Source organism: Canis lupus, chromosome 9 (genome assembly GCF_048164855.1).
Source record: "Canis lupus baileyi chromosome 9, mCanLup2.hap1, whole genome shotgun sequence".
NCBI classification, from domain to species: Eukaryota; Metazoa; Chordata; class Mammalia; order Carnivora; family Canidae; genus Canis; species Canis lupus.
In genome coordinates this window covers 8,563,362-8,585,592 of record NC_132846.1, presented here as the reverse complement: position 1 = coordinate 8,585,592, position 22,231 = coordinate 8,563,362, and the positions used below count along the sequence as shown (strand labels likewise).

At 35.3% G+C, this 22,231-nt stretch overlaps 1 long non-coding RNA gene across 1 annotated transcript in view; it reads left to right on the top strand.

Annotated features, from left to right (window-relative positions):
- Positions 1 to 22,231, top strand: part of LOC140639751 (uncharacterized) — a 95,817-nt gene that overhangs the window by 15,976 nt on the left and 57,610 nt on the right. The window lies entirely within an intron of this gene.

Genomic DNA, 22,231 nt, shown 5'->3' with positions numbered 1-22,231 from the left:
AGAAATGTGTTGTAGACTGATGCCAAAACCCAGCATCGTTAGCACTGTGGTACATGGTTTTGTGAAACACTATCAAATTCTAGAAAACAAGCAACCAGATATGCAGATTAGTTTCAGGATGCAAATTCACTGTTGCCTTTATAGTAAGAAACTTAAAAACTTAACCGTATATACTGTATTTATTATGTCCTAAACAAACTTTCAGTTTATTCAGAATTTTCAGTCTGCTATAAAATTGTGTTAAATTAGCATATAGGAAAATATTACTTTCCTATGACAGGTTTTGAGAACATGTGTATTGAAAAAAATGATTTATTAGAAATTGACATTGGAAGTTCTTACAAAAGCACTGAGGTTGAATTATCAACAGAAAATGTAATTAGTCTTGTGTTTTCAGATTATTGCTCAGGTTAAGAAGTGTAAGTATGTGCTTTAGGATCTACTTGCCAGTTTCTCTTTTTGATCACTATGTAAAATCTGCTGTGATGAGTGACAAATTAAAATACAAGAAGAAAAGCAAACCCATGGCCCTACATAAAAGCAAGCATACTGGGTCCTCAGGAAGTAGAAATAGATCAGTTATGCCTGGGGAGAATTTCCCTGACACGCTTAACAATCATAATTAGTAAACAATCAAAATTAGTAAACTAATCAAATTAGTAGCAATTAAAAGGATTTACAGGAGAGGTTAGAAAGGACCAGGAAGGTAACTGAGTTTGTTGAAGGACTTTATTCCTAGTGAAAGCAGTGGGCAGCTGCTGGCTTTCCCTGCCACCGTCAGCAGGGCAAGAACTCCACCTGTGTGTGTAGCCTGAATAAGTAGCCCTTTAAAAGTGAAGAGATTTTGATTTCTTCGTAGGGCAACAAGGATGCGTGCTTATGTCCTGTGGCCTGGCAGGAAGAGTGGGGCGATGAGAGGTGGATGAAAAAATCAGCTACATCTTCAATGGGATATTTACTCTTACTTGGTGCTAAATCAGATGCAACGAGTCCTGGTACAACCTGTTATGAACTGCCTTTGAACACCGGCCTGTTATCCCAGGCACTCAAAATATAAATGCCAGCAAGTGGTTCTTCGTGTATTTTTGTGGGAAAAAACTTCTTTTTTGATTTTTAAAAATTCAATGTTGATCTTTCAGAATGGACCAAGACTTTTTTTAAAAAGGATTGCAGGACACATTTAATTCTTTACAAAACTTTCTGTAATGCCTTATTTGAATGTATTATGTGCTTTCTAAAACTGTGGTGAACTACTAAGCTTATGAATAATTACTGGCTTTCCTGGCATACATGACTCTTAATATACTACAATAAAATTAAATTCTAGAAAAAAAAAAAAAGAAATACCTAATGTAAAAGTAGCAATCACAATCTTGACAAAGGAAAACAAAGCTAGAGTACTTGTACTATCAGATATCAAGATATATTATAAAACTATATTAATTATAAAATGTGATATTGATACAAGGACAGATAGATTAGTTAAATAGAAAATCCAGAAACAGATCTTTAAAAATATTGATGCCACTGCAATGCCATAAAGGAAGGATTATTTATGGAACCTAGGTGGTTATACCTATTAAAAAAAATCAGAACTTGATCCCTATTTCTTGCCTACACAAATATTAGTTCTAAACAGTCTAAGATGTAAGTGCCCATAGTATAATAATCAAATAAAAAGAAAGGCATAGAAGAATATAGTCTCAATATGAGGTATGCAAAGATTTCTTTTTTTTTTTTTTTTTTTAAAGATTTCTTAAATAAAAAAAAAGAGATATATAGGACAGGGATTTTTATTTATTTATTTTGTATTATCACAATTTTTCCCAATTCCTTAAACAGTGTCTTACATAGAATTTGTTCAACAAATATGTTGTCCAATAAAATAATCAATAAATATCAACCTAAATATTAATCAGGGAAAGTACACTGAAGCTAAAGTAAAATACTCTTCTATACAAAGTAGACCACCAATAAATAAAAAGACTGACAGTAACAAGTATTAGGCATATAGGGGAGAAACACAGGTCATATACATAGATAGGAAAACCAATACAAAATAAATCTATTCTAATAATGATTTTTTTTATCTAGTACATTTGAATATATGCATAACTTAAGGTCCAGAAATTCCAGTTAAAAAGTATATATATCCAGGTAGAACTATATGTTTGTTTTTTTAATTGGAGGGGGGAGGGAGAGGGAGAAAGAGTATGAAGTAGACTCTGTGCTGGGCAGAAGCCTGAAATAAAATAATTATCATGAGACTAATCCATGAGATCATGACCTGAGCTGAAACCAAGAGCCGGAGGCTTAACTGACTGAGCCACCCAAGTACCCCTAGAGCTATATGTCTATAGCTATTATATAAATTTTTTCACTGCTAATATTCTATTATATGAATATATCTTCAATTAATTTTTCTATGGATATACTGATGATTATTTGGTTGCTTCTAGTTTTTTTTTGCTATTACAATGATTATTTTAAAACTTAATGCTCATTGCAAAAGAAATTTTTGTAAGGATTAGATGAATTAATACACATTTACAGCATGCTGTTACATTAGTACTTAATTAATGTTATTATCAATGAGTGGTTGTTGACATAATGAACCTCCTAGAACACAAAGAAAAACTCTGCTTATGCCTTGTCCTAGGTGTGAGGGTTGGGGGAGAAATGAAAAACTTAATGATCCTCTTTGCTTGCATGATATAAAGGAATTCCTTAATATTCATATTATTTTCTAATACAGTGCCATACTATTTTTCAATAACATTTCCTACCCTATATCACTCTAAATGTCTAATTTTTGAGTACCGCAATGTTACTCCTTTTTCCTAAAGTATGAATTTACCCACCCCTGTGCTTTTGCTGACATTACTACCCTTGTCTCACATATTCTTTCTGAACTTTTGAGATCTAAAAAATCATTTCCCTACAACACCAAGGGCTTGATCTATGTAAGAAGATATTGATAAGCTGAAGATCATTAAAATTAAAAAATTTCTGGGCAGCCCGGGTGACTCAGTGGTCTAGCACTGCCTTCAACCCAGGGCCTGATCCTGGAGATCCAGGATGGAGTCTCATGTTGGGCTCCCTGCCTGGAGCCTGCTTCTCCCTTTGCCTGTGTCTCTGCTTCTCTCTCTCTCTGTGTGTCTCTCATGAATCAATAAATAAAATCTTTTTTAAAAAATTTAAAAATTTCTGCTCTGCAAGAGATACTGTCAAGAGAATGAAAATACAAGCCACAGATTGGAAGAAAATATTTGCAATAGACATATTTGATAAAGGACTGTCATCCAAAATATACAAAAAAACCCTCTTAACTTCACCTGATTTAAAAATGGGCAATAATATGAACAGATACTTCACCAAAGAAGTATATACATGGAAAATAAACATGTAAAAGAATGCTGCACATCATGCTATTAGGGACATTGTCAAACTTTGGAAACAACTAGGATGCTGTTTAGATGGTGAAGGGATAAACTATAGTATATCCAAACAATGGAATATTACTCAGCACTAAGAGAAATCAGCTATCAAATATTGAAAAGACATAGAAAAAACTTAAATAAATAGTACAGAAGCCAATCTGAAGAGTAGTAGGTTTTGTATGATTCCAACCATGTGACATTCTGGAAAAAGCAAAACTATGGACATCATAAAACATCAGTGGTTGCCAAGGGTTGGTAAAACACAGAAGACTTTTTAGAGCAGTGTAAATTATCTGTTTGGTATTATCATGTGGGATACATTTCATTATACATTTGTCAAAAGCCACAGAACATATAATACCAAGAGTAAACTTGGTATAAGCTATAAGTAAACTTGGTAATATAAGCTATGGCTTTTGAGTTATAAGGGTTTGTCAATATAGGTTCATCAATTATAACAAATGCACCACTGTAGCAGATGTTGAGAGGGAAGCTGTATGAGTGTGGAGATAGGGAGCATATGTGGAATCTCTGTACCTCTGCTTAATTTTTCTGTCAACCTAAAACTGTCCTTTTTTTAAAAAAAAGGTCTTTTTAAAGTTTCCTTATTTCTGCAATATTACAGCCTTTTTCTATGCTTCAAATTCCTATTTAATTATACCTGTATGCATTCTTTTTTGTTTTCATTACTTGATTTTACATAGTTGGTAGTTTCAATACATCTTGAAAATTTGGTATGTACTGCAATGTGTGGAATAGGATTTTTATGCAACAGGCAATTAAAACATGATTTTAAAATGGAATTATAAAGTACTATAATGAATGAGAAAGTTTATTCTGTGTTGCCAGATATTTGATAATGTATTAGATTAAGTGCCCATTTTTTTCCCTCTAAGTACAGAATACATACACAATATAATTTCCATTGATAAAAGTTTTTTTGGTTAAACATCTGACTCTTATTAGTTTGGGCTCAGGTTATGATCTCAGGGTCCTGTTTTAGGGTCATGAGATCAATCCCCAGATCATGCTGTGTGCTCAGTGTGGAATTTGCTTGAGATTCTCTCTCCCTCTTCCCCTGCCCCTCTTGCTTGTGCTCTCTCTCTTTCCAAAAAAATAAGTAAACAAATCATTAAAAAATTCTTTTGGTTCTGAAGCCACCGAATTTGTTCTCTTTTTCTCATTTATGAACAGTTTTCTAAGTCAAATATATTATTTCTTCCTTGTGTTCTTCCTTCTTTCATCTGTAGTTATGCAGTAATTTTTTGGAAATTTCTTTGTTCTGCTCAGAGAAACCGTATTCTATTGTTGCATAACTAACCTCTTTTAAAAATTCACAATTATCTATGAAAGTGTTTTCATATGCTGTAAAATTTAAAGATAGTAGAGGCTTTGATCACCTTTCTACATTTGACTGTGTATTTTTGTATCTATTTATCTCTTCCTGTATGGTATTTAGAAGTTGTTGCCATGCCTCAAGGGTTTTGTTTTGGGAAATTAAATAAGTGCTTGAACTGTTCAGTAGTACTTTAATCAGGAGAGGAAATAGCAAAGCACAGAAATGAGAAGAATGCTGTATCCCAGTATCTGCATAAAACACTTCCTAAAAAATTAATTTAAGAAACAAAAAATTAAACCATTGAAATTCTATTTTAATACCATGGTTCCTGGGCTACCAGGACATATCAAATATCAATAGTAGAAATAAGATCTGATTGCATATCAAGGATGTGTAACTCTAATAGTTGTCTGGCCTTTTAGAAATCTAGATTGTCTTAAAGATAAACAGTGATAATTTTGTTGTAGTTTATGATCCATTCATATGACTTTGCATAAGAATAAAAAGCCAATAAAATAGGTCTCAAAGGAACATTATAGAATCTATGAAACAGAAAACAAATAGCATTTTGTGCCACATGTAACATTTCGATCCAGTTAATGGTACTGCAATTGAAGATCATAGGTCATAAAATATTTTAAATTAGAAAATTCAAACAAATTACCTACAATAAAAACAATATGATGCTTTTTGTTTATTTCATCATGTATTTATGTGCTGAATAAACAAGCTTGAATGGAAAGGGACTGTCTTCATTTGTCTCTAGTTGTTGATCATTTTGGATTAAATACTATTAGGAGGTGAAAAAAAAAACCTGTGATAATTCTTCCAGAAGTTCAATGGTCAACTGTTTATATTATATTATTCTTATCAAAACAACAAATTCTGAAACTATCAGCTAAAACTGCTTTAATATTTGATTGATAATTGGCTTGTGCTAAGTATATATGAATTTGACAAAAACATTTGCAATATAGGAATAAGAAAATATACTTGCAATACAACCAAAACTAAATAGATTTTTAAATAATATTTCAGAATCTAAATTCTGCCAGATATTTAATTAATGTTCTGAGCAATTATAGCTAACTAATTCCTTTGTGCTATTAAATTATTTGACTATGGAAAGCAGCCCAGTTGAAGGATAACTATATTAATATTATTAACAATATCAATAAACTATCTAAGATTTAAGAGATAATATGCCTCTGGCATAAAGAGCTGAAAGATATTCAAAGGGAATCTGGTCTGACTCAACACTTTAAAGTATGTTTTATTAAAAATACTATGAAGATAGAAGTAATAATTTAGGAAAAATAACTTTAAAACATATAATTTAAACTTGCTTTAAAGTTAGGAAATGTATTTATTAATTTATTTATTTATCTATTGATTTATTTATAATTGAATGATTTTAAATAAAATCAGAGAAGCGGGACAGCTGGCTGGCTCAGTGGTTGAATGTCTGCCTTTGGCTCAGGTCATGACCCCAGGGTCCCAGGATTGAGTCCCATATCGGGCTCCCCACAGGGAGCCTCTCCTCGGTCTGGGTTTCTGCCTCTCTCTCTCTGTCTCTCCTGAATAAATAAATAAAATCTTAAAAAAAAAAATCAGAGAAGATATTTCAGGCCTAAAGAAGACCAAATATTAAGGAAGGCCTGGAAACAGAGATATAGCTAGCAGTGAACTCATAGATGTTTTATGAAAATAGAATTATTTCATAAGCGATCTTTATAAGTTCCAGTTTCTACTTAATAAAATTATAAGAATGCTACTATTATATGCCACAAGTTATCATATGTTGTTATATCTATAATAACATAATTTCAGGTACATTTTTTCCAAATTTTGTATAAAATACAGAACACATTAAATAATCTTATGGATGAATCATTACAAATAAGCCTAAATGTTTCTTTAGAACTGACCTAGAATATGGGCCAATGTTTTTTTTTTTTTTTTAATTTTTTTTTTTTTTAATTTTTATTTATTTATGATAGTCACCGAGAGAGAGAGAGAGGCAGAGACACAGGCAGAGGAAGAAGCAGGCTCCATGCACTGGGAGCCCGATGTGGGATTCAATCCAGGGTCTCCAGGATCACGCCCTGGGCCAAAGGCAGGCGCCAAACAGCTGCGCCACCCAGGGATCCCTGGGCCAATGTTTTGAATTTAATGCTTTTGATCTGCACTGCCATAATGTATAATACAGACTGAAGGAACACCTGGGTGGCTGTCAGTTGAGCTCTGCCTTTGACTTGGGTCATGATCTCGGGGTTCTGGGATGGAGCCTGGCATCAAGATGCATGAGGCCCACATGTGGCTCCCTGCTCAGTGGGGAGCCTGCTTCTCCCTCTCCCTCTGCTGCTCCCCCTGCTTGCGGTCTGTCAAATAAATAAATTCTTTAAATAATGTTGACTGAAGAGTATTAAAAATACTAAGTTTTTCCATATATATTATTGTCAACATATGCATATATGTATATATGTATATATTCATATCTTTACCAGTATTTCTATCCTTATTTAAAATAATAAATATTAAAAGTATTTAAAGGAAAGCCAATTCATACACAGTGCTAATAACTAGGGCATGAATAGACACAAACACTTCAAAAACTATTGTGACAACTACTTTAAGTGAAAGCTGCATGAAACCTATAATTCAGAAAATCCACTCATTTGTGTGTGTGTGTGTGTGTGTGTGTGATTGCGCATGTGTATATCTACTACAAGAAATATATGTGTAAAAGTAGTGAGGGACAAACCAATTAGCAGACTTGTTTCTGATAGTAATAAATCAGAAACTACCTAAACATCTTTCAATAGGAGAATGGTTAAACAACAACATGGACATCTACTATAATCATGTACAGTAGTAAAAGTAACAATATGAATAAATTTACAACATTCATTTTTTAAAAAGATTTTACTTATTCATCTGAGAGAAAAAGAGTGTGAGCAGAGATAGGGGAGAAAGGGATAAGCAGGCTCCTTACTCAGCGGGGCTCAATCCCAGGATGTGGGGCTTAATCCCAGGACTCTGGGATCATGATCTGAGCCAAAGGCAGATACTTAACTCTCTGAGTTACCCAGGTGCCCCTACAACTTTCATTTTTATCAAAAAAAGCAAGTTGCTGAAATATACATAAAGTAGGTTTCTTTTATAAAAGTATGAAATATTCAAATCAATGATATATATTACCTAAGAACCATACATATATTAAGGATGTAGTTAAAACTCATGGAGATGATAACAGCCAAATTCAGGATATTTGTTTCACTGAAACAGAAAGGGGGAAAAGAATAGATTCATTGGAAATTCAAATAAATTTATAAAACTCTTCATTCCTTAAGCTCTGTTTCTTCAATAGCTAACATTTTCATCATAATATACTTGTACTTTTGCACAGCTAAACATCAATTTTTTTAAAAAAAGTAAATTTTAATAACAAATGATATAGAGAGGCTATCCTTTATTCATTGTGTATTCTTGGCACCCTTGTATAAGATCAGTTGACTGTATATGTTTGTTTATTGGTATATAATGTGATGCTTTGATATATGTATATATTGTAAAATGATTACCACAAACATGCTAATTAATATTTGCATCTCCTAAAATAGCTGCATTTTGTGCAAATGTAATGAAAGTACCGAGGATCTACTCTCTAAGAAAATTTTAAGCCTAAAATTCAGTATTATTAACTATTGTTACCATTCTACTCTGCTTTTATGTTTTCAATTTTTTATATTCTTCCTTTTTTCCTTTTTATATTCTACATATAAATAAAATCATGCAATATTTGTCCTTTTGTGTCTTATTTATTTCACTTAGTATAATGTTCCCCAGTTTTATTCATGTTGTTATACATCTTAAGATTTCCTTTTCTAAGGTTGAATAATATTCCAATATGCATGCAGACACACAGTTTCTTTACCTATTCATTCATTTGATGGACACATTTTATTTATTTATTTATTTATTTATTTATTTATTTATTTATTTATTTATTTATTCATAAGAAACACAGAGAGACAGAGAGAGGCAGAGACACAGGCAGAGGGAGAAGCAGGCTCCATGCAGGGAGCCCGAAGTGGGACTCCATCCTGGGACTCCAGGATCACTCCCTGGGCTGAAGGCAGGTGCTAAACCTGTGAGCCACCCAGGGATCCCTAGACACATTTTTAAAAATATATTATTTATTTATTCATGAGAGGCACAAAGAGAGAGGCAGAGACACAGGCAGAGGGAGAAGCAGGTTCCATGCAGGCGGCCTGATGGGGGACTCCATCCTGGGACTCCAGGATCACTCCCTGGGCTGAAGGCAGGTGCTAAACCTCTGAGCCACGCAGGGATCCCTGGACACATTTTTTTTTAAAGATATTATTTATTTATTCATGAGAGGCACAAAGAGAGGCAGAGACATAGGCAGAAGGAGAAGCAGGATCCCTGCAGGGAATCTGATGAGGGACTCAATCTCAGGCCCCCGGGGTCAAGACCAGAACAAATGCAGACAGTCAACCACTGAACCACCCAGATGCCACACTCATTTATGGACACTTAGGTTGTTTCCATATATTGATTATTGTGAATAATGCTGCAAAAGTACGGGTATATCTTGTAGATAATGATTTTAATTATTTTTAGTATATACTCAGTAGTGGGATTGCTATATCATATGGTAGTTCTATTTCTATTTATTGGGGTATCTCCATACTATTTCTATAATGGCTGTACCAATTTACAGTATCGTCAACAGAGTATCATAGATTCCTTTACTCCACACCCTTGCCATTACTTGTAGTAGTTTATCATTTTGATGATAACTATTGTACCGATGCAAAACAATATTTCATCTTGATTTGCATTTTTCATTTGCATTTTCCTAAAGACTAGTGATGTTGAGCATCTTTTTATTGAGGTATTGGCCATTTGTACATCTTCTTTGGAGTAATGTCTATTCAGATTTTTTCCCCATTTTTTAATCAGTTTATTTGCTTTTTGGCTTTTGATTCATTTGTGTTCCATATATATTTTGGAACCCCTTATCAGACATATGATTTACAAATATTTTCTGTCATTCTTTATATTGACTTTTCATTTTGTTGATTATTTCCTTTGCTAATGCAGAAGCTTTTCAGTTTGATGAATGTAGTTCAATTTTGCTTTTATTGCCTGTGCTTCTGGAGTCATATCCATAAATCATGGCCCAAACAAATGTCAAGAAGATTTGTCCTATGTTTTCTTCTAGTAGTTTGTTTCGGTCTTATGTTTTAGTATTTAATCCATTTTGAGTTGATTTTTGTATATAGTGTAAGAAGATACAGGTCCAATTTCTTTCTTCCATATGTACATTTTGTTACTTCCCAATGCCATTTACTGAAGAGACTATCTTTTTCCTCATTGTATGTTCTTGGAAACACAGTCAAAGATCAGTTGACCATAGATGGGTAGACTTATTTCTGGACTCTCTGTTCCACTGGTCTGTATATGTTTCCATACTATCATTCATTTTGATTACTGTAGATTTATATTTCAAAATCAGCAAAGGTGATGTCTATGGCTTTGTTCTTATCCAAAACTGCTTTGGTTATTCAAGGTCTTTTGTAGTTCCCTAGGGCTTTTGGGATTGTTTTTCTTCTATTTATCTGAAAAATGACATTGAAATCTTGATAGAGATCGCACTGATTCTATAGATCACTTCGGGCAGTATGGATATTTTAACAGTATTAATTCTTCAAGCCATGAAGATAGCATATTCAACATCTTTCATCAATGCTTTGACTTTTTCTGTGTACATATCTTTCACTTCTGTGGGTTAATTTATTCTTAAGTACTTTATTCTTTTATATGCTATCGTAAATGGGACCATTTTTTCATTCTTTTGTTAATTCTACTTCACTATTAGTATACAGAAGTACAATACCTTATGTGTATCTGCAACTCTGATGAATTCTTTTGTTCTAACCATTGTTTGGTGATGTCTAAAGGTTTTCTACATATAAGATTAGGTAATATGCAAACAAACAATTATACTTTTTCCTTTCTAATCTAGATTTTTCCTTTCCTTTCCTTTTATTTCTTTTTCTTACCAAAGTGATCTTTCCAGGAATTCCAGTACTATGTTGAATAGAAGTGGTGAGTGTGGGTATCTTTGTCTTGTTCCTGATATTAAAGGATACATTTTCAGTTTTTTACCATTGAGTATCATGTTAGCTGCAGGCTTTTAATATATGACTATATTATGCTGGTATAGAGGTACATTCCTCTATACCTAGTTTGGCACATGTTTTTATTACGAAAGGATGTTTAAAGTTTGTCAAATGGTTTTTCTGAATCTTTTGAAATGATCATGTGATTTCTATCCTCCATTCTGTTAATGTGGTGTATCATGTTTACCAATTTGCACATGCTGAATTATCCTTGTATCCTATGTATAAATCCCCCTTGATTATCTTCTACTATCTTTTGAATGTGCTGTTAAATTTGATTTGCAAGTATTTTTTGAGGAGTTTTGTATCTATTGGCCTTTACTATATTGTTTTTTTTTTCTTTTGTTTCTTATAGCATCTCTGACTTTGATATTAGGGTAATGAAGGCAAATGTTATTTGAGAAGTATTTCAAGAATACACAATGGGGAAAACAGTCACTTCAACAAATGATGTTGGGAATATTGGATATTCACATGCAAAAATTGTAATTGGACCCTTACAACCATACATAAAAATCAATACAAAATTGATTAAAAGTTTTAATGTAAAATCTGAAACTCTAAAATGCCTGGAAGAAAACATAAGAGGAAAAGCCTCATGATATTGCTCTAGGCAACTATTTTCTGGAAATGCAGCAAAAGCAACAGAAACAAAATAGACAAGTGAGACTATATAAAACTAAAAAAAAAAAGTGTACAGCAAAGGAAACAATCAAAAGAGTGAAGAGGCAATCTTCATAATGGGAGAAGATATTTGCAAACAATAAGGTACACTTATAACTCAAAAGCAAAAACTCCACATTTTCTTTACTTTTAAATTTTTCCCAAACTTTCCCAAGATTTTACTTATTTTTATTTTTTATTTTTCAGAATTTGTTTAAATACTAGTTAGTTAACATATAGTGTAATATTGGTTTCAGGAGCAAAGGACCTGGGATTGAGTCCCACATCAGGCTCACTGCATGCAACCTGCTTCTCCCTCTGCCTGTGTCTGACTCTCTCTCTCTCTCTCTGTCTCTCATGAATAGATAAGTAAAATCTTAAAAAAACAAAAAACAAAAAAAATTGGTATGCATAAGCCAGTTCGAATCAGTATTTTTGTATCCTTTGAGTAAATACCTAGTAATGCAATTGCTAGGCTGTAGGGTAGCTCTACTTTTAACATTTTGAGGAACTTCCATTCTGTTTCCAGAATGGCTGCACCAGTTTGCATTCCAACCAAAAGTGTAAGAGGGTTCTCTTTCTTCACATCCTTCCCAACATCTGTTATTTCCCGTGCTGTTAACTTTCGGCATTCTGACAGTAAGAAGTGGTATCTCATTGTGGCTTTGATTTGTATTTCCCTGATGACAAGTGATATTGAGCATCTCTTCATCTTTTAATGTGTCTATTGGCCATCTAGATGTCTTTGAAAAAATGTCTATTCATGTCTTCTAATTCTATTTTTTTTTAAATATTTTTTTTTCTTTTATTTATTTATGATAGTCACAGAGAGAGAGAGGCAGATTCACAGGCAGAGGGAGAAGCAGGCTCCATGCACCAGGAGCCCGATGTGGGATTCGATCCCGGGTCTCCAGGATCACGCCCTGGGCCGAAGGCAGGCGCCAAACTGCTACGCCACCCAGGGATCCCATGTCTTCTAATTCTAAAGTGGATTCTTTGTCTTTTGGGTGTTGAGTTTGATAAGCTCTATAAAATATATTTATATAAAAAATATAAATATTTTGGACACTAACCCTTTATCAGATATGTCATTTGCAAATATCTTCTTCCATTCATTGCCTTTGGTTTTGCTGTTTCCTTTGCTGTGCAGAAGCTTTTTATCTTGATTAAGTCCCAAAAATTCATTTTTGCTTTTGTTACCCTTGCCTTCAGAGATGTATCTTCCACAAACTTGCTGTGGCCAAGTTCAAAAAGGGTGTTGCCTGTGTTCTCCTCTAGGATTTTGATAGATTCTTGTCTCACATTTACATCTTTCATCCATTTTGAGTTTATCTTTGTGTATGGTGTAAGAGAATGGTCTAGTTTCATTCTTATGCATGTGAATGATTTTCCAATTTTCCCAGCACCATTTATTGAAGAGACTGTCCTTTCTCCAGTGGATAGTCTTTCCTGCTTTGTCGAGTATTAGTTGACCATACAGTTGAAGGTCCACTTCTGGATTCTCTATTCTGTTCCATAGATCTATGTGTCTGTTTTTGTGCCAGTACCACACTGTCTTGATGATCACAGCTTTGTATTACAACTTGAAATCCAACATTGTGATTCCCCTGGCTTTGGCTTTCTTTTTTCAATATTCCCCTGGCTATTTGGGGTCTGATTCCACACAAATCTTAAGATGATTTGTTCCAACTCTGTGAAGAAAGTCCATGGTATTTTGATACGGATTGCACTGAACATGTAAATTGCCCTGAGTAGCAAAGACATTTTCACAATGTTAATTCTTCCAATCCATGAGCATGGAATATTTTTCCATTCTTTGTGTCTTCCTCAATTTCTTTCAGAAGTGTTCTGTAGTTTTTAGGGTATAGATCCCTTACCTCTTTGGTTAGGTTTATTCCGAGGTATCTTAGGCTTTTGGGTGCAATTGTAAATGGGATTGACTCGTTAATTTCTCTTTCTTCAGTATCATTGTTACTGTATGGAAATGCCACTGATTTCTGGGCATTGATTTTGTATCCTGCCACACTGCCAAATTGCTGTATGAGTTCTAGCAATCTTGGGGTGGAGTCTTTTGGGTTTTCTATGTACAGTGTCATGTCATCTGCAAACAGGGAGAGTTTGACTTCTTTTTTTGTCAATTAGAATGACTTTTATTTCTTTTTGTTGTCTGATTGCTGAGGCTAGGACTTCCAGTACTATGTTGAATAGCAGTGGTGAGAGTGGACATCCCTGTTGTGTTCCTGATCTTAGGGGAAAGGCTCCCCATGTTTCCCCATTAAGAATGATATTTGCTGTGGGCTTTTCGTAGATGGCTTTTAAGATGTTGAGGAATGTTCTCTCTATCCCTACACTCTGAAGAGTTTTGATCAGGAATGAATGCTATTTTGTCACATGCTTTCTCTGCATCTATTGAGAGGAACATATGGTTCTTGTTTTTCCTCTCGTTGATATGATCTATCACGCTGATTGCTTTACAAGTGTTGAACCAACCTTGCATCCTGGGGATAAATCCCACTTGGTCATGGTGAATAATCTTCTTAATGTATTTTTTTTTTATTTTTTTTTAAAGATTTTATTTATTTATTCATGAGTGAGAGAGAGAGAGGCAGAGACACAGGCAGAGGGAGAAGCAGGCTCCATACAGGGAGCCCGATGTGGGACTTGATCCTGGGTCTCCAGGATCAGGCCCTGGGCTGACGGCGGTGCTAAACCGCTGAGCCACCGGGGCTGCCCTCTTCTTAATGTATTGTTGGATCCTATTGGCTAGTATCTTGGTTTGATATTTGCACCCATGTTCATCAGAGATATTGGTCTATAATTTTCCTTTTTGGTGGGGTCTTTGTCTGGTTTTGGAATCAAGGTGATGCTGGCCTCATAAAATAAGTTTGGAAGTATTCTGTCCCTTTCTACCCTTGGAACAGCTTGAGTAGAATAGGTATTATTTCTTCTTTAAACATTTGATAGAATTGCCCTGAGAAGCCATCTGGCCCTGGACTTTTGTGTCTTGGGAGGTTTGTGATGACTGCTTCAATTTCCCCCCTGGCTATTGGTCTGTTCAGGTTTCCTATTTATTCTGTTCCAGTTTTGGTAGTTTGTGGTTTTCCAGAAATGCATCCATTTCTTCTAGATTGCCCAATTTATTGGCATATAGCTGCTCATAATATGTTTTTAAAATCGTTTGTATTTCCTTGGTATTGGTTGTGATCTTTCCTTTTTCATTCATGATTTTATTGGAGTATTTTCTCTTATGTTTTTAATAAAGGCTGGCTAATGGTTTATCTCTCTTATTAATCCTTTCAAAGAACCACATCCTGGTTTTGTTGATCTGTTCCACAGTTCTTCTGGTCTCTATTTCATTGAGTTCTGCTCGGATCTTTATTATCTCCCTTCTTCTGCCTGGTGTAGGTTTTATTTGCTGTTCTTTCTCCAGTTCCTTTAGGTGCAAGGTTAGCTGGTGTTTGAGTTTTTCCAGTTTTTTGAGGGAGGCTTGTATTGTGATTTATTCCCTCTCAAGACTGCTTTGCTGTATCCCAAAGATTTTGAAAGGTTGTATCTTCATTCTCATTAGTTTCCATGAATCTTTTTAATTCTTCTCTAATTTCCTGGTTGACCCTTTCATCTTTTAGCAGGATGGTCCTTAACTTCCACGTGTTTGAATTTCTTCCAAATTTCTTCTTGTGATTGAGTTCTAGTTTCAAAGCTTTATGATCTGAAAATATGCAGGGGACAATCCAATCTTTTGGTATCAGTGGAGACCTGATTTGTGACCCAATATGTAGTCTATTATGGTGAAAGTTCTATGTACACTTGAGAAGAATGTGTAGTCAGTAGCATTTGGATGTAAAGTTCTGTAAATATCTGTGAAATCCATCTGATCCATTGTATCATTTAAAGCTCTTGTTTCTCTGGAGATGTGGTGCTTAGAAAATCTGTCATTTGCAGAAAGCACCGTGTTGAAGTCTCCCAGTATTAGTGTATTATAAGTATGTCTTTACTTGGTTATTAATTGATTGATATACTTGGCAGCTCCCACATTAGGGGCATAAATATTCATGATTAGGTCCTCTTGTTGGATAGGTCCTTTAAGTATGATATAGTGTCCCTCTTCATCTCTTACTACAGTGTTGGGATAAACTTTATCTGATATGAGGATTGCTACCCCTGCTTTCTTTTGAGGACCATTCGAATGGTAAATGGTTCTCCAACCTTTTGGTTTCAGGCTGTAGGTGTCCTTAGGTCTAAAATGAGTCTCTTGTAGACAGCAAATAGATGGGTCTTCTTTTTTATCCAGTCTGAAACCCTGCATCTTTTGATGGGATCATTAAGCCCATTCACATTCAGAGTTACTATTGAAAGATATGAATTTAGTGTCATCATAATACCTATTCAGTCCCTGTTTTTGTGGATTGTTTCCTTGGACTTCCTCTTTCTTTTACGGAGTCCCCCTTAATATTTGTTGCAGAGCTGGTTTGGTGGTCACATATTCTTTCAGTTTCTGCCTATCTTGGAAGCTCTTTATCTCTCCTATTCTGAATGAGAGCCTTGCTGGATAAAGTATTCTTGGCTGCATGTTCTTCTCATTTAGGACCCTGAATATATCCTGCCAGCCCTTTCTGGCCTGCCAGGTCTCTGTGGAGAGGTCAGCTGTTAATCTAATATTTCTCCCCATGTAAGTTAGGGATCTCTTGTCTCTTGCTGCTTTAAGGATTTTCTCTTTATCTTTGGAATTTGCAAGTTTCACTATTAAATGTTGAGGTGTTGAATGGTTTTTATTGATTTTAGGGTGGGATCTCTCTATCCCCTGGATCTGAATGCCTGCTTCCCTCCCCAAGTAAGGGAGGTTCTCAGCTATGATTTGTTCAAATACGCTTTCTGGTCCTCTATCCCTTTTGGCGCACTCTGGAACCCCAGTTAAACTTAGATTTTTCCTTTTGAGGATGTCATTTATTTCCCTTTAGCTTTCCTCATGATCTTTTAATTGTTTTCTCTTCTTTCCTCAGCTTTCTTCCTTGCCATCAGATTGTCTTCTAAGTCACTCACTCGTTCTTCTACCTCATTAACCCTCATCGTTAGGACCTCCAGTTTGGATTGCATCTCATTTAATTTTTAATTTAGGCCTGATTAGATTTAAATTCTGTAGTCATGAAGTCTCTTGAATCCTTTATGCTTTTTTCCAGAGCCACCAGTAGCTTTATAATTGTGGTTCTGCATTGGCTTTCTGACATCGTATTGTAATCCAAATTCTGTAACTCTGTGGGAGAGAGCACGGTTTCTGATTCTTTCTTTTGTCATGAGTTCTTTCTAGTCATTTTGCTCAGTGTAGAATGGCTAAAAATGTGTTGTGGAAACTGGAAAAAGGAAGAAAAAAATAAAAAAAATAAAAAACAAACAAACAAAACAAAGTCAGGGTATCCTCTGGTTCTATATACTGTAAATCTCTCGACTTCCTCTGTAGCTTTCCAGCGCTGCTGGGTCAAGAACTTGCTCTTCCCCTGTCCTTCCAGCTGGTCTTCTGGGTAAGGGGCCTGCTGTGCTGATTCTCAGGTGTGTGTACCTGGGGGAGCTGCCCTGCCCCCTACCAGGTGCACGGTTCAGTGGGAGCTGTTTACCCTGTGAGGCGTCTGTTCCCTGATGGCTCCCCTCCATCCCAGGCATAGAGTGACACCAGGAGGAACAACCCCACTGGTGGCGGCCATCTCTCCAACCTTAGAATCTGCTCCCGCAGGAACTAGCACAGCTCCCAGTCTGCACTGGCCTGGATACTCCCGCGGCTGGGGGCACTGATCTGCACAGCTCAGGGGCGCCGTGAAGCAGGAGCATCTTCAGTGTCCTGGGACCCACGGCCTCCACCTGTCCCAAGGGGAGTGCAGGATCCTGGGCTGCATCCTCTGGTGCCCTGGGATCTGGGGCCTGTGCTGTTGGAATTGCACTCCCGGCCGTGCAGCCCCTCTGTCTGGAGCTTCTCCAGAGGCCCTGCCAGGTGGGCACTCCAGCCCTTTACCACACTAGGCCTGTGGTCTGTGGCGTGCTCTCCCCCCGGGGTAACCGACTCTGTTAGTGACCCCAGGAACCTGGGGGCTCCACTGCCCCTCCTGGGATCCTGCCTGACTTCCTGAGAATGCCTTTCCCTCGGGGAAGAATCCAGTGTGGATTTTTAACGTTCCTGCTTTTCCGGGGCTAGGCTTTCCTGTCCTGGTAACTTTTGGTGCCCCCCTTAGCCCAGCTCCTCTTGGGGTCCCTCCCCCATGTGATTCTTATTATTTATTTATTTACTTATTTATTTATTTATTTATTTATTTATTTCCATCTTCCTACTTTGTCAGAAGCACAAACTTTTCTCTCTGTAGCGTTCCAGCCATTCTCTTTAAATCTCAGGCCAAATTCGTAGGTTTTCAGGATGATTTAAAGTTATCTAGGTAAGCTGGTGGGGACAGGTGAGTTGGTGTTCCCACTCTTCTGCCATCTTGCCGAAATTTAAGAATTTTAATACTCATGAATAAAAATCTATTAAGAATTATTCAACTTGTTTGGATCTTCATAACATAAATAAAGAATCAAATTTTAGGGAAAATATATTTTGGATAATAATATAAAATAAGAAGTTTTGGAGTCTAAGAAACCTAAGGCTTCCTGCTTCCTAAGGATGATTTCTCAGATAATTTTAAAAAATAAAATTCACATTTTCTTATTCTTCTGCTTCCCATTAACGTTTTTTCTGTAATTTGTATATAAGCTTATTTAATTTTTTCTGATTTTACAGTTCCTTTGTCACGTATATTTGGAAAGTTTTTGACTTGTCTTGAACTAAGTCACAATGAATCCAAAAATAGAATTTTTATCAGACACATGTTATAAAGAGTTTATGAAAGTAGGACCAGCTTGGGTAGATTTGATTTGAGTGAATCAAGTAATAATTTATGATCAGAGCTGGTGAAGTTCTACAAATAAACCCTTGTCCTCAAAGTCTGTTAACTAACTTGGCAGGAAATAACAACCTTTTGTTGTAGGCTAGGGATTTTCCACTCCTCTATTAATATTCTTAGAGTCTTCTTTTGCTAAATAATAATTCCAATCATGTCTATGTGTGTGGGTGGGTGTGTATGTATGTTTTATGCTCCCAAGGACAGTTGTTCATTCTGAGTTCTACATTTAATTTCTAACATTTCTCATTGGCTTAAATTATCTATCACATTTCCTTTCTTGTGGAAGAGAAAATATACAGAATTATTTCAGTATTCTTTTTTGTTCATTAACCAATTGTACCATTTTGAAAAGCATAAAGCATTATTCTGACAATTAAATTAAAAAAAAAAAAAAACTTGGTCCATTTGGAGCTTGCTTTCTGGCATTGTTATGGTAGATACAAAACAGCCTTTATTCTGGGGCAAGACTTTTCTAAGGACATCGTGCAATATCCTTAGTAGGAGATCTTTCCAAGCTGCCTACTATGGACTCTTGGGAATTGTTTGACTTATTTTCCATTGGCTCTTTCCTCAGGCTTGTGGACTTCCATGCCATGCATGTACACATTTAATGCAACCGAAGACTCAAATAAATTTTTTTGCACCTCTTAGTACCCCATTCTCTGTACCGCTCCCTATTCTATACTGCTCTGCCAAATTCTAGTCACCTCAGTTTTCTTGAACTCTGATCTTTACCTCCTCAACTAAGTAAAAGAGTGAAAGGATGTGAGTTCATTCTCTGTACTGAGCCTTGGAGACTGTCCCATAGCAATAAGATGGCAAAATTTTAGACTTCATCTCATTTGTTTCTCTTCTATCGGGAATACAGTCTTGTAATGACTACTCTCTAATATCTGAAAAATTATTGTTTCATTTTCCCCCCTTCTGGCTTTTTAATTGCTTATAACAGAACAACATTCCTTTGGCAGGTATTCATGAGCTGAAACATAACAGTTTAGCAATTTCTGGTGAAATCAAGCATGAGTTTAACATATAAAATAACAAAATTCCAGTCCTAGGTATTTACCAAAGAGAAATTAAATAATATGTATGGAAAGCAGTCTATACACAAATATTCATAGTAGCTTTATTTATAATAGCTGCAATTTTAAATAATCCCAAAGCACAACAAACTTGAGTGTATTAATAGGTTTTCCTGTATTCGTACAATGCACTATTACTGAAAAATATAAGAACATATAACTGATATGTACTACATGAAAGAATTTCAATACCATTTTGCTAAAAATAAGGAACTTGATCAAAAAAAGAGTGCATACTCTCTGATACCATTCATGTGAAGTTCTAGAATGAACAAAACTAATCTAGAGTGATAGAAATTGGACTGGTTTTAGCTTAGGGTTAGGGTTGAGAAATTGAACACTAAGAGCCATGGGGGATCTTTTTAGAGGGGTGGAAAGTTTTCTTATCTTGACTGATATAGTGACCACACACACATTCTATAAGTTCAACTTAAATACATTTTTCATAAAAGGTAAGTTAGGCCAGTATGGCAGCAATGGAGATGGAATGAACAGTATGCATTTGGATAGTTTTAGATATTTAAAAGAGACAGGATTTAATGATGGAAATTACAGTGAAAGAGGATGGATAGGAAGTTTTTCAAGAGTAACTCTGAGGTTTCTGGCTTGGGTGGGGGTACATTCACTGCAGCAGGAAACCCTGGGCAAGAACTAGACTGAAAAAAGCTGAGAGTAGCAGGAAGAGGGCTATAGTTCCAACTTAAGTTGGAAGTGCCTTTGATATATGCAAGTAAAAATGTCATGCAATAAATGGATTTATAGGATTGGAACTAAGAGGCATGTAGAGAATCTGCCTGCCATTGGCGTTTAGGAGTAATTGAACTATAGATCTAGATCAAGCCACCTGAAAGAACGAGAAGAGAAATGGACTTTCAGGAATTGCAACTTCTACTTGTATGGCTAAGAGGATGCAGATAAAGGATAGATTTATTCACACTTTGGATTTATTCATTGATTCAGCAGATAATTTACTGTGCCTTCTTTTTGCCAGATACTATTTATTATAAATGCATAAGTCCTACACTTATGATCACTGATTTTGAATGGAACCAGTTTGATCCACTATGTAATTTTTCCAGTAGTTCATTCATTCACTATTGGTGCATAATCAACATATTAATATATTATATTGATTCATGATTGGACTTTTATCTCTGATATTCTAAACATCAACAGAAGTTAACAGACTGGCAACATGATTTGAAGACCATGGAATCTGGATGATAGATAAGAAATTGATATAAAAATAAGGAAATTGTGTGTTATGATTAGCAAGATTATTCTTTCAGAAAGCAAAAATAGTAAAGGATAATTAAGATGTCTTCTGAAGTCTTGGATATAGCATGTATGCTCCTAACTATGGTCCTAACAATGCACTAAACTTTGTTTTGTCCATATGCAAAGGCTCCATTTGGAGTCCTTTTTATTTCATACAGAAGCTGGCTACACACACATACACATCAAGTTGCTGGGCAGAGCTTAATATACTTTCATGCTCTTCTTCTGCATTTTTAAAAAATTAATGGATAAGTGAATTACCAAACATTCAAATAAACTATCTTTCTACAAAAGAAAAAAATACTTTATAGGAAATTAAAATGAAGATCAGGATAGTTTTACTCTCCAGCTATCTCAAGGAATGAATACTTCAAAGGCAACCAAAGAACATAATATGAACATTTAGAATATGTAAGCACATCATTTACCTATAAGCAGTTAAATAAATACACAGAAATTTTTTAAAGTTACTAAATATTACAATTATATTTAAGAAAGTAAAATGTTTATTATGGCATTAAACTAAAATTGAGCCTGTTGAAGTGGCAGATACTTTCTGCAAGCAAAATAATAGGAGGCATTCATTAATCATAGAGCCAGAGCAACAGCTAATAGAAAAGACACACACCCAACCATGCAAATTATCCTCTTCTATCAGAAAACTGTGCTCCATTGACAAACATCTCTTGCCAATTTCTTGACATATTTACAATTCTAAGTTTATTAAAAATACTTGTACAACTGTTCTAAGGAGTCAATATTAAATTCAATTTTTTTAAAATGATATATTTATATTTTAGTGAAGGGGGGGAGAGAGAGAGAGAATGAGCAGAGGAGCAGAGGGAAAGGAGAATCCTGAAACAGACTCCCCACTAAATGCAGAGCCTGATGCAGGGCTCAATCTCACCACCCTGAGATCATGACTTGAGCTGAAACCAAGAGTCAGATGCTTAGCCTACTAAGCCACCCAGGCACCTTGCTTTGAATTATTAAGTAGTTATGACTTAATTTACTTGATATAAAATTATTTTTGCTATTCTACTACTAGCTCCCTTGGTTTGCATTTGTTCAACTAAAATATACCTCACCATGACTACCATATGTCAATTCAGACACAGATCTGTATCCAAACACGTACAATTTTTTATTATTGTTCCTTTGTCCCTTTCAAAAAATAGCCGTGTTGATAATGTTTTTTCTTTGTGCAATGAAAGATTCCATTCATCTCTTCCTGGAGTCTATATCCTATCTTTCATTTGCAGGGATCATCATTTGCAACTTATTTTGCCAAATT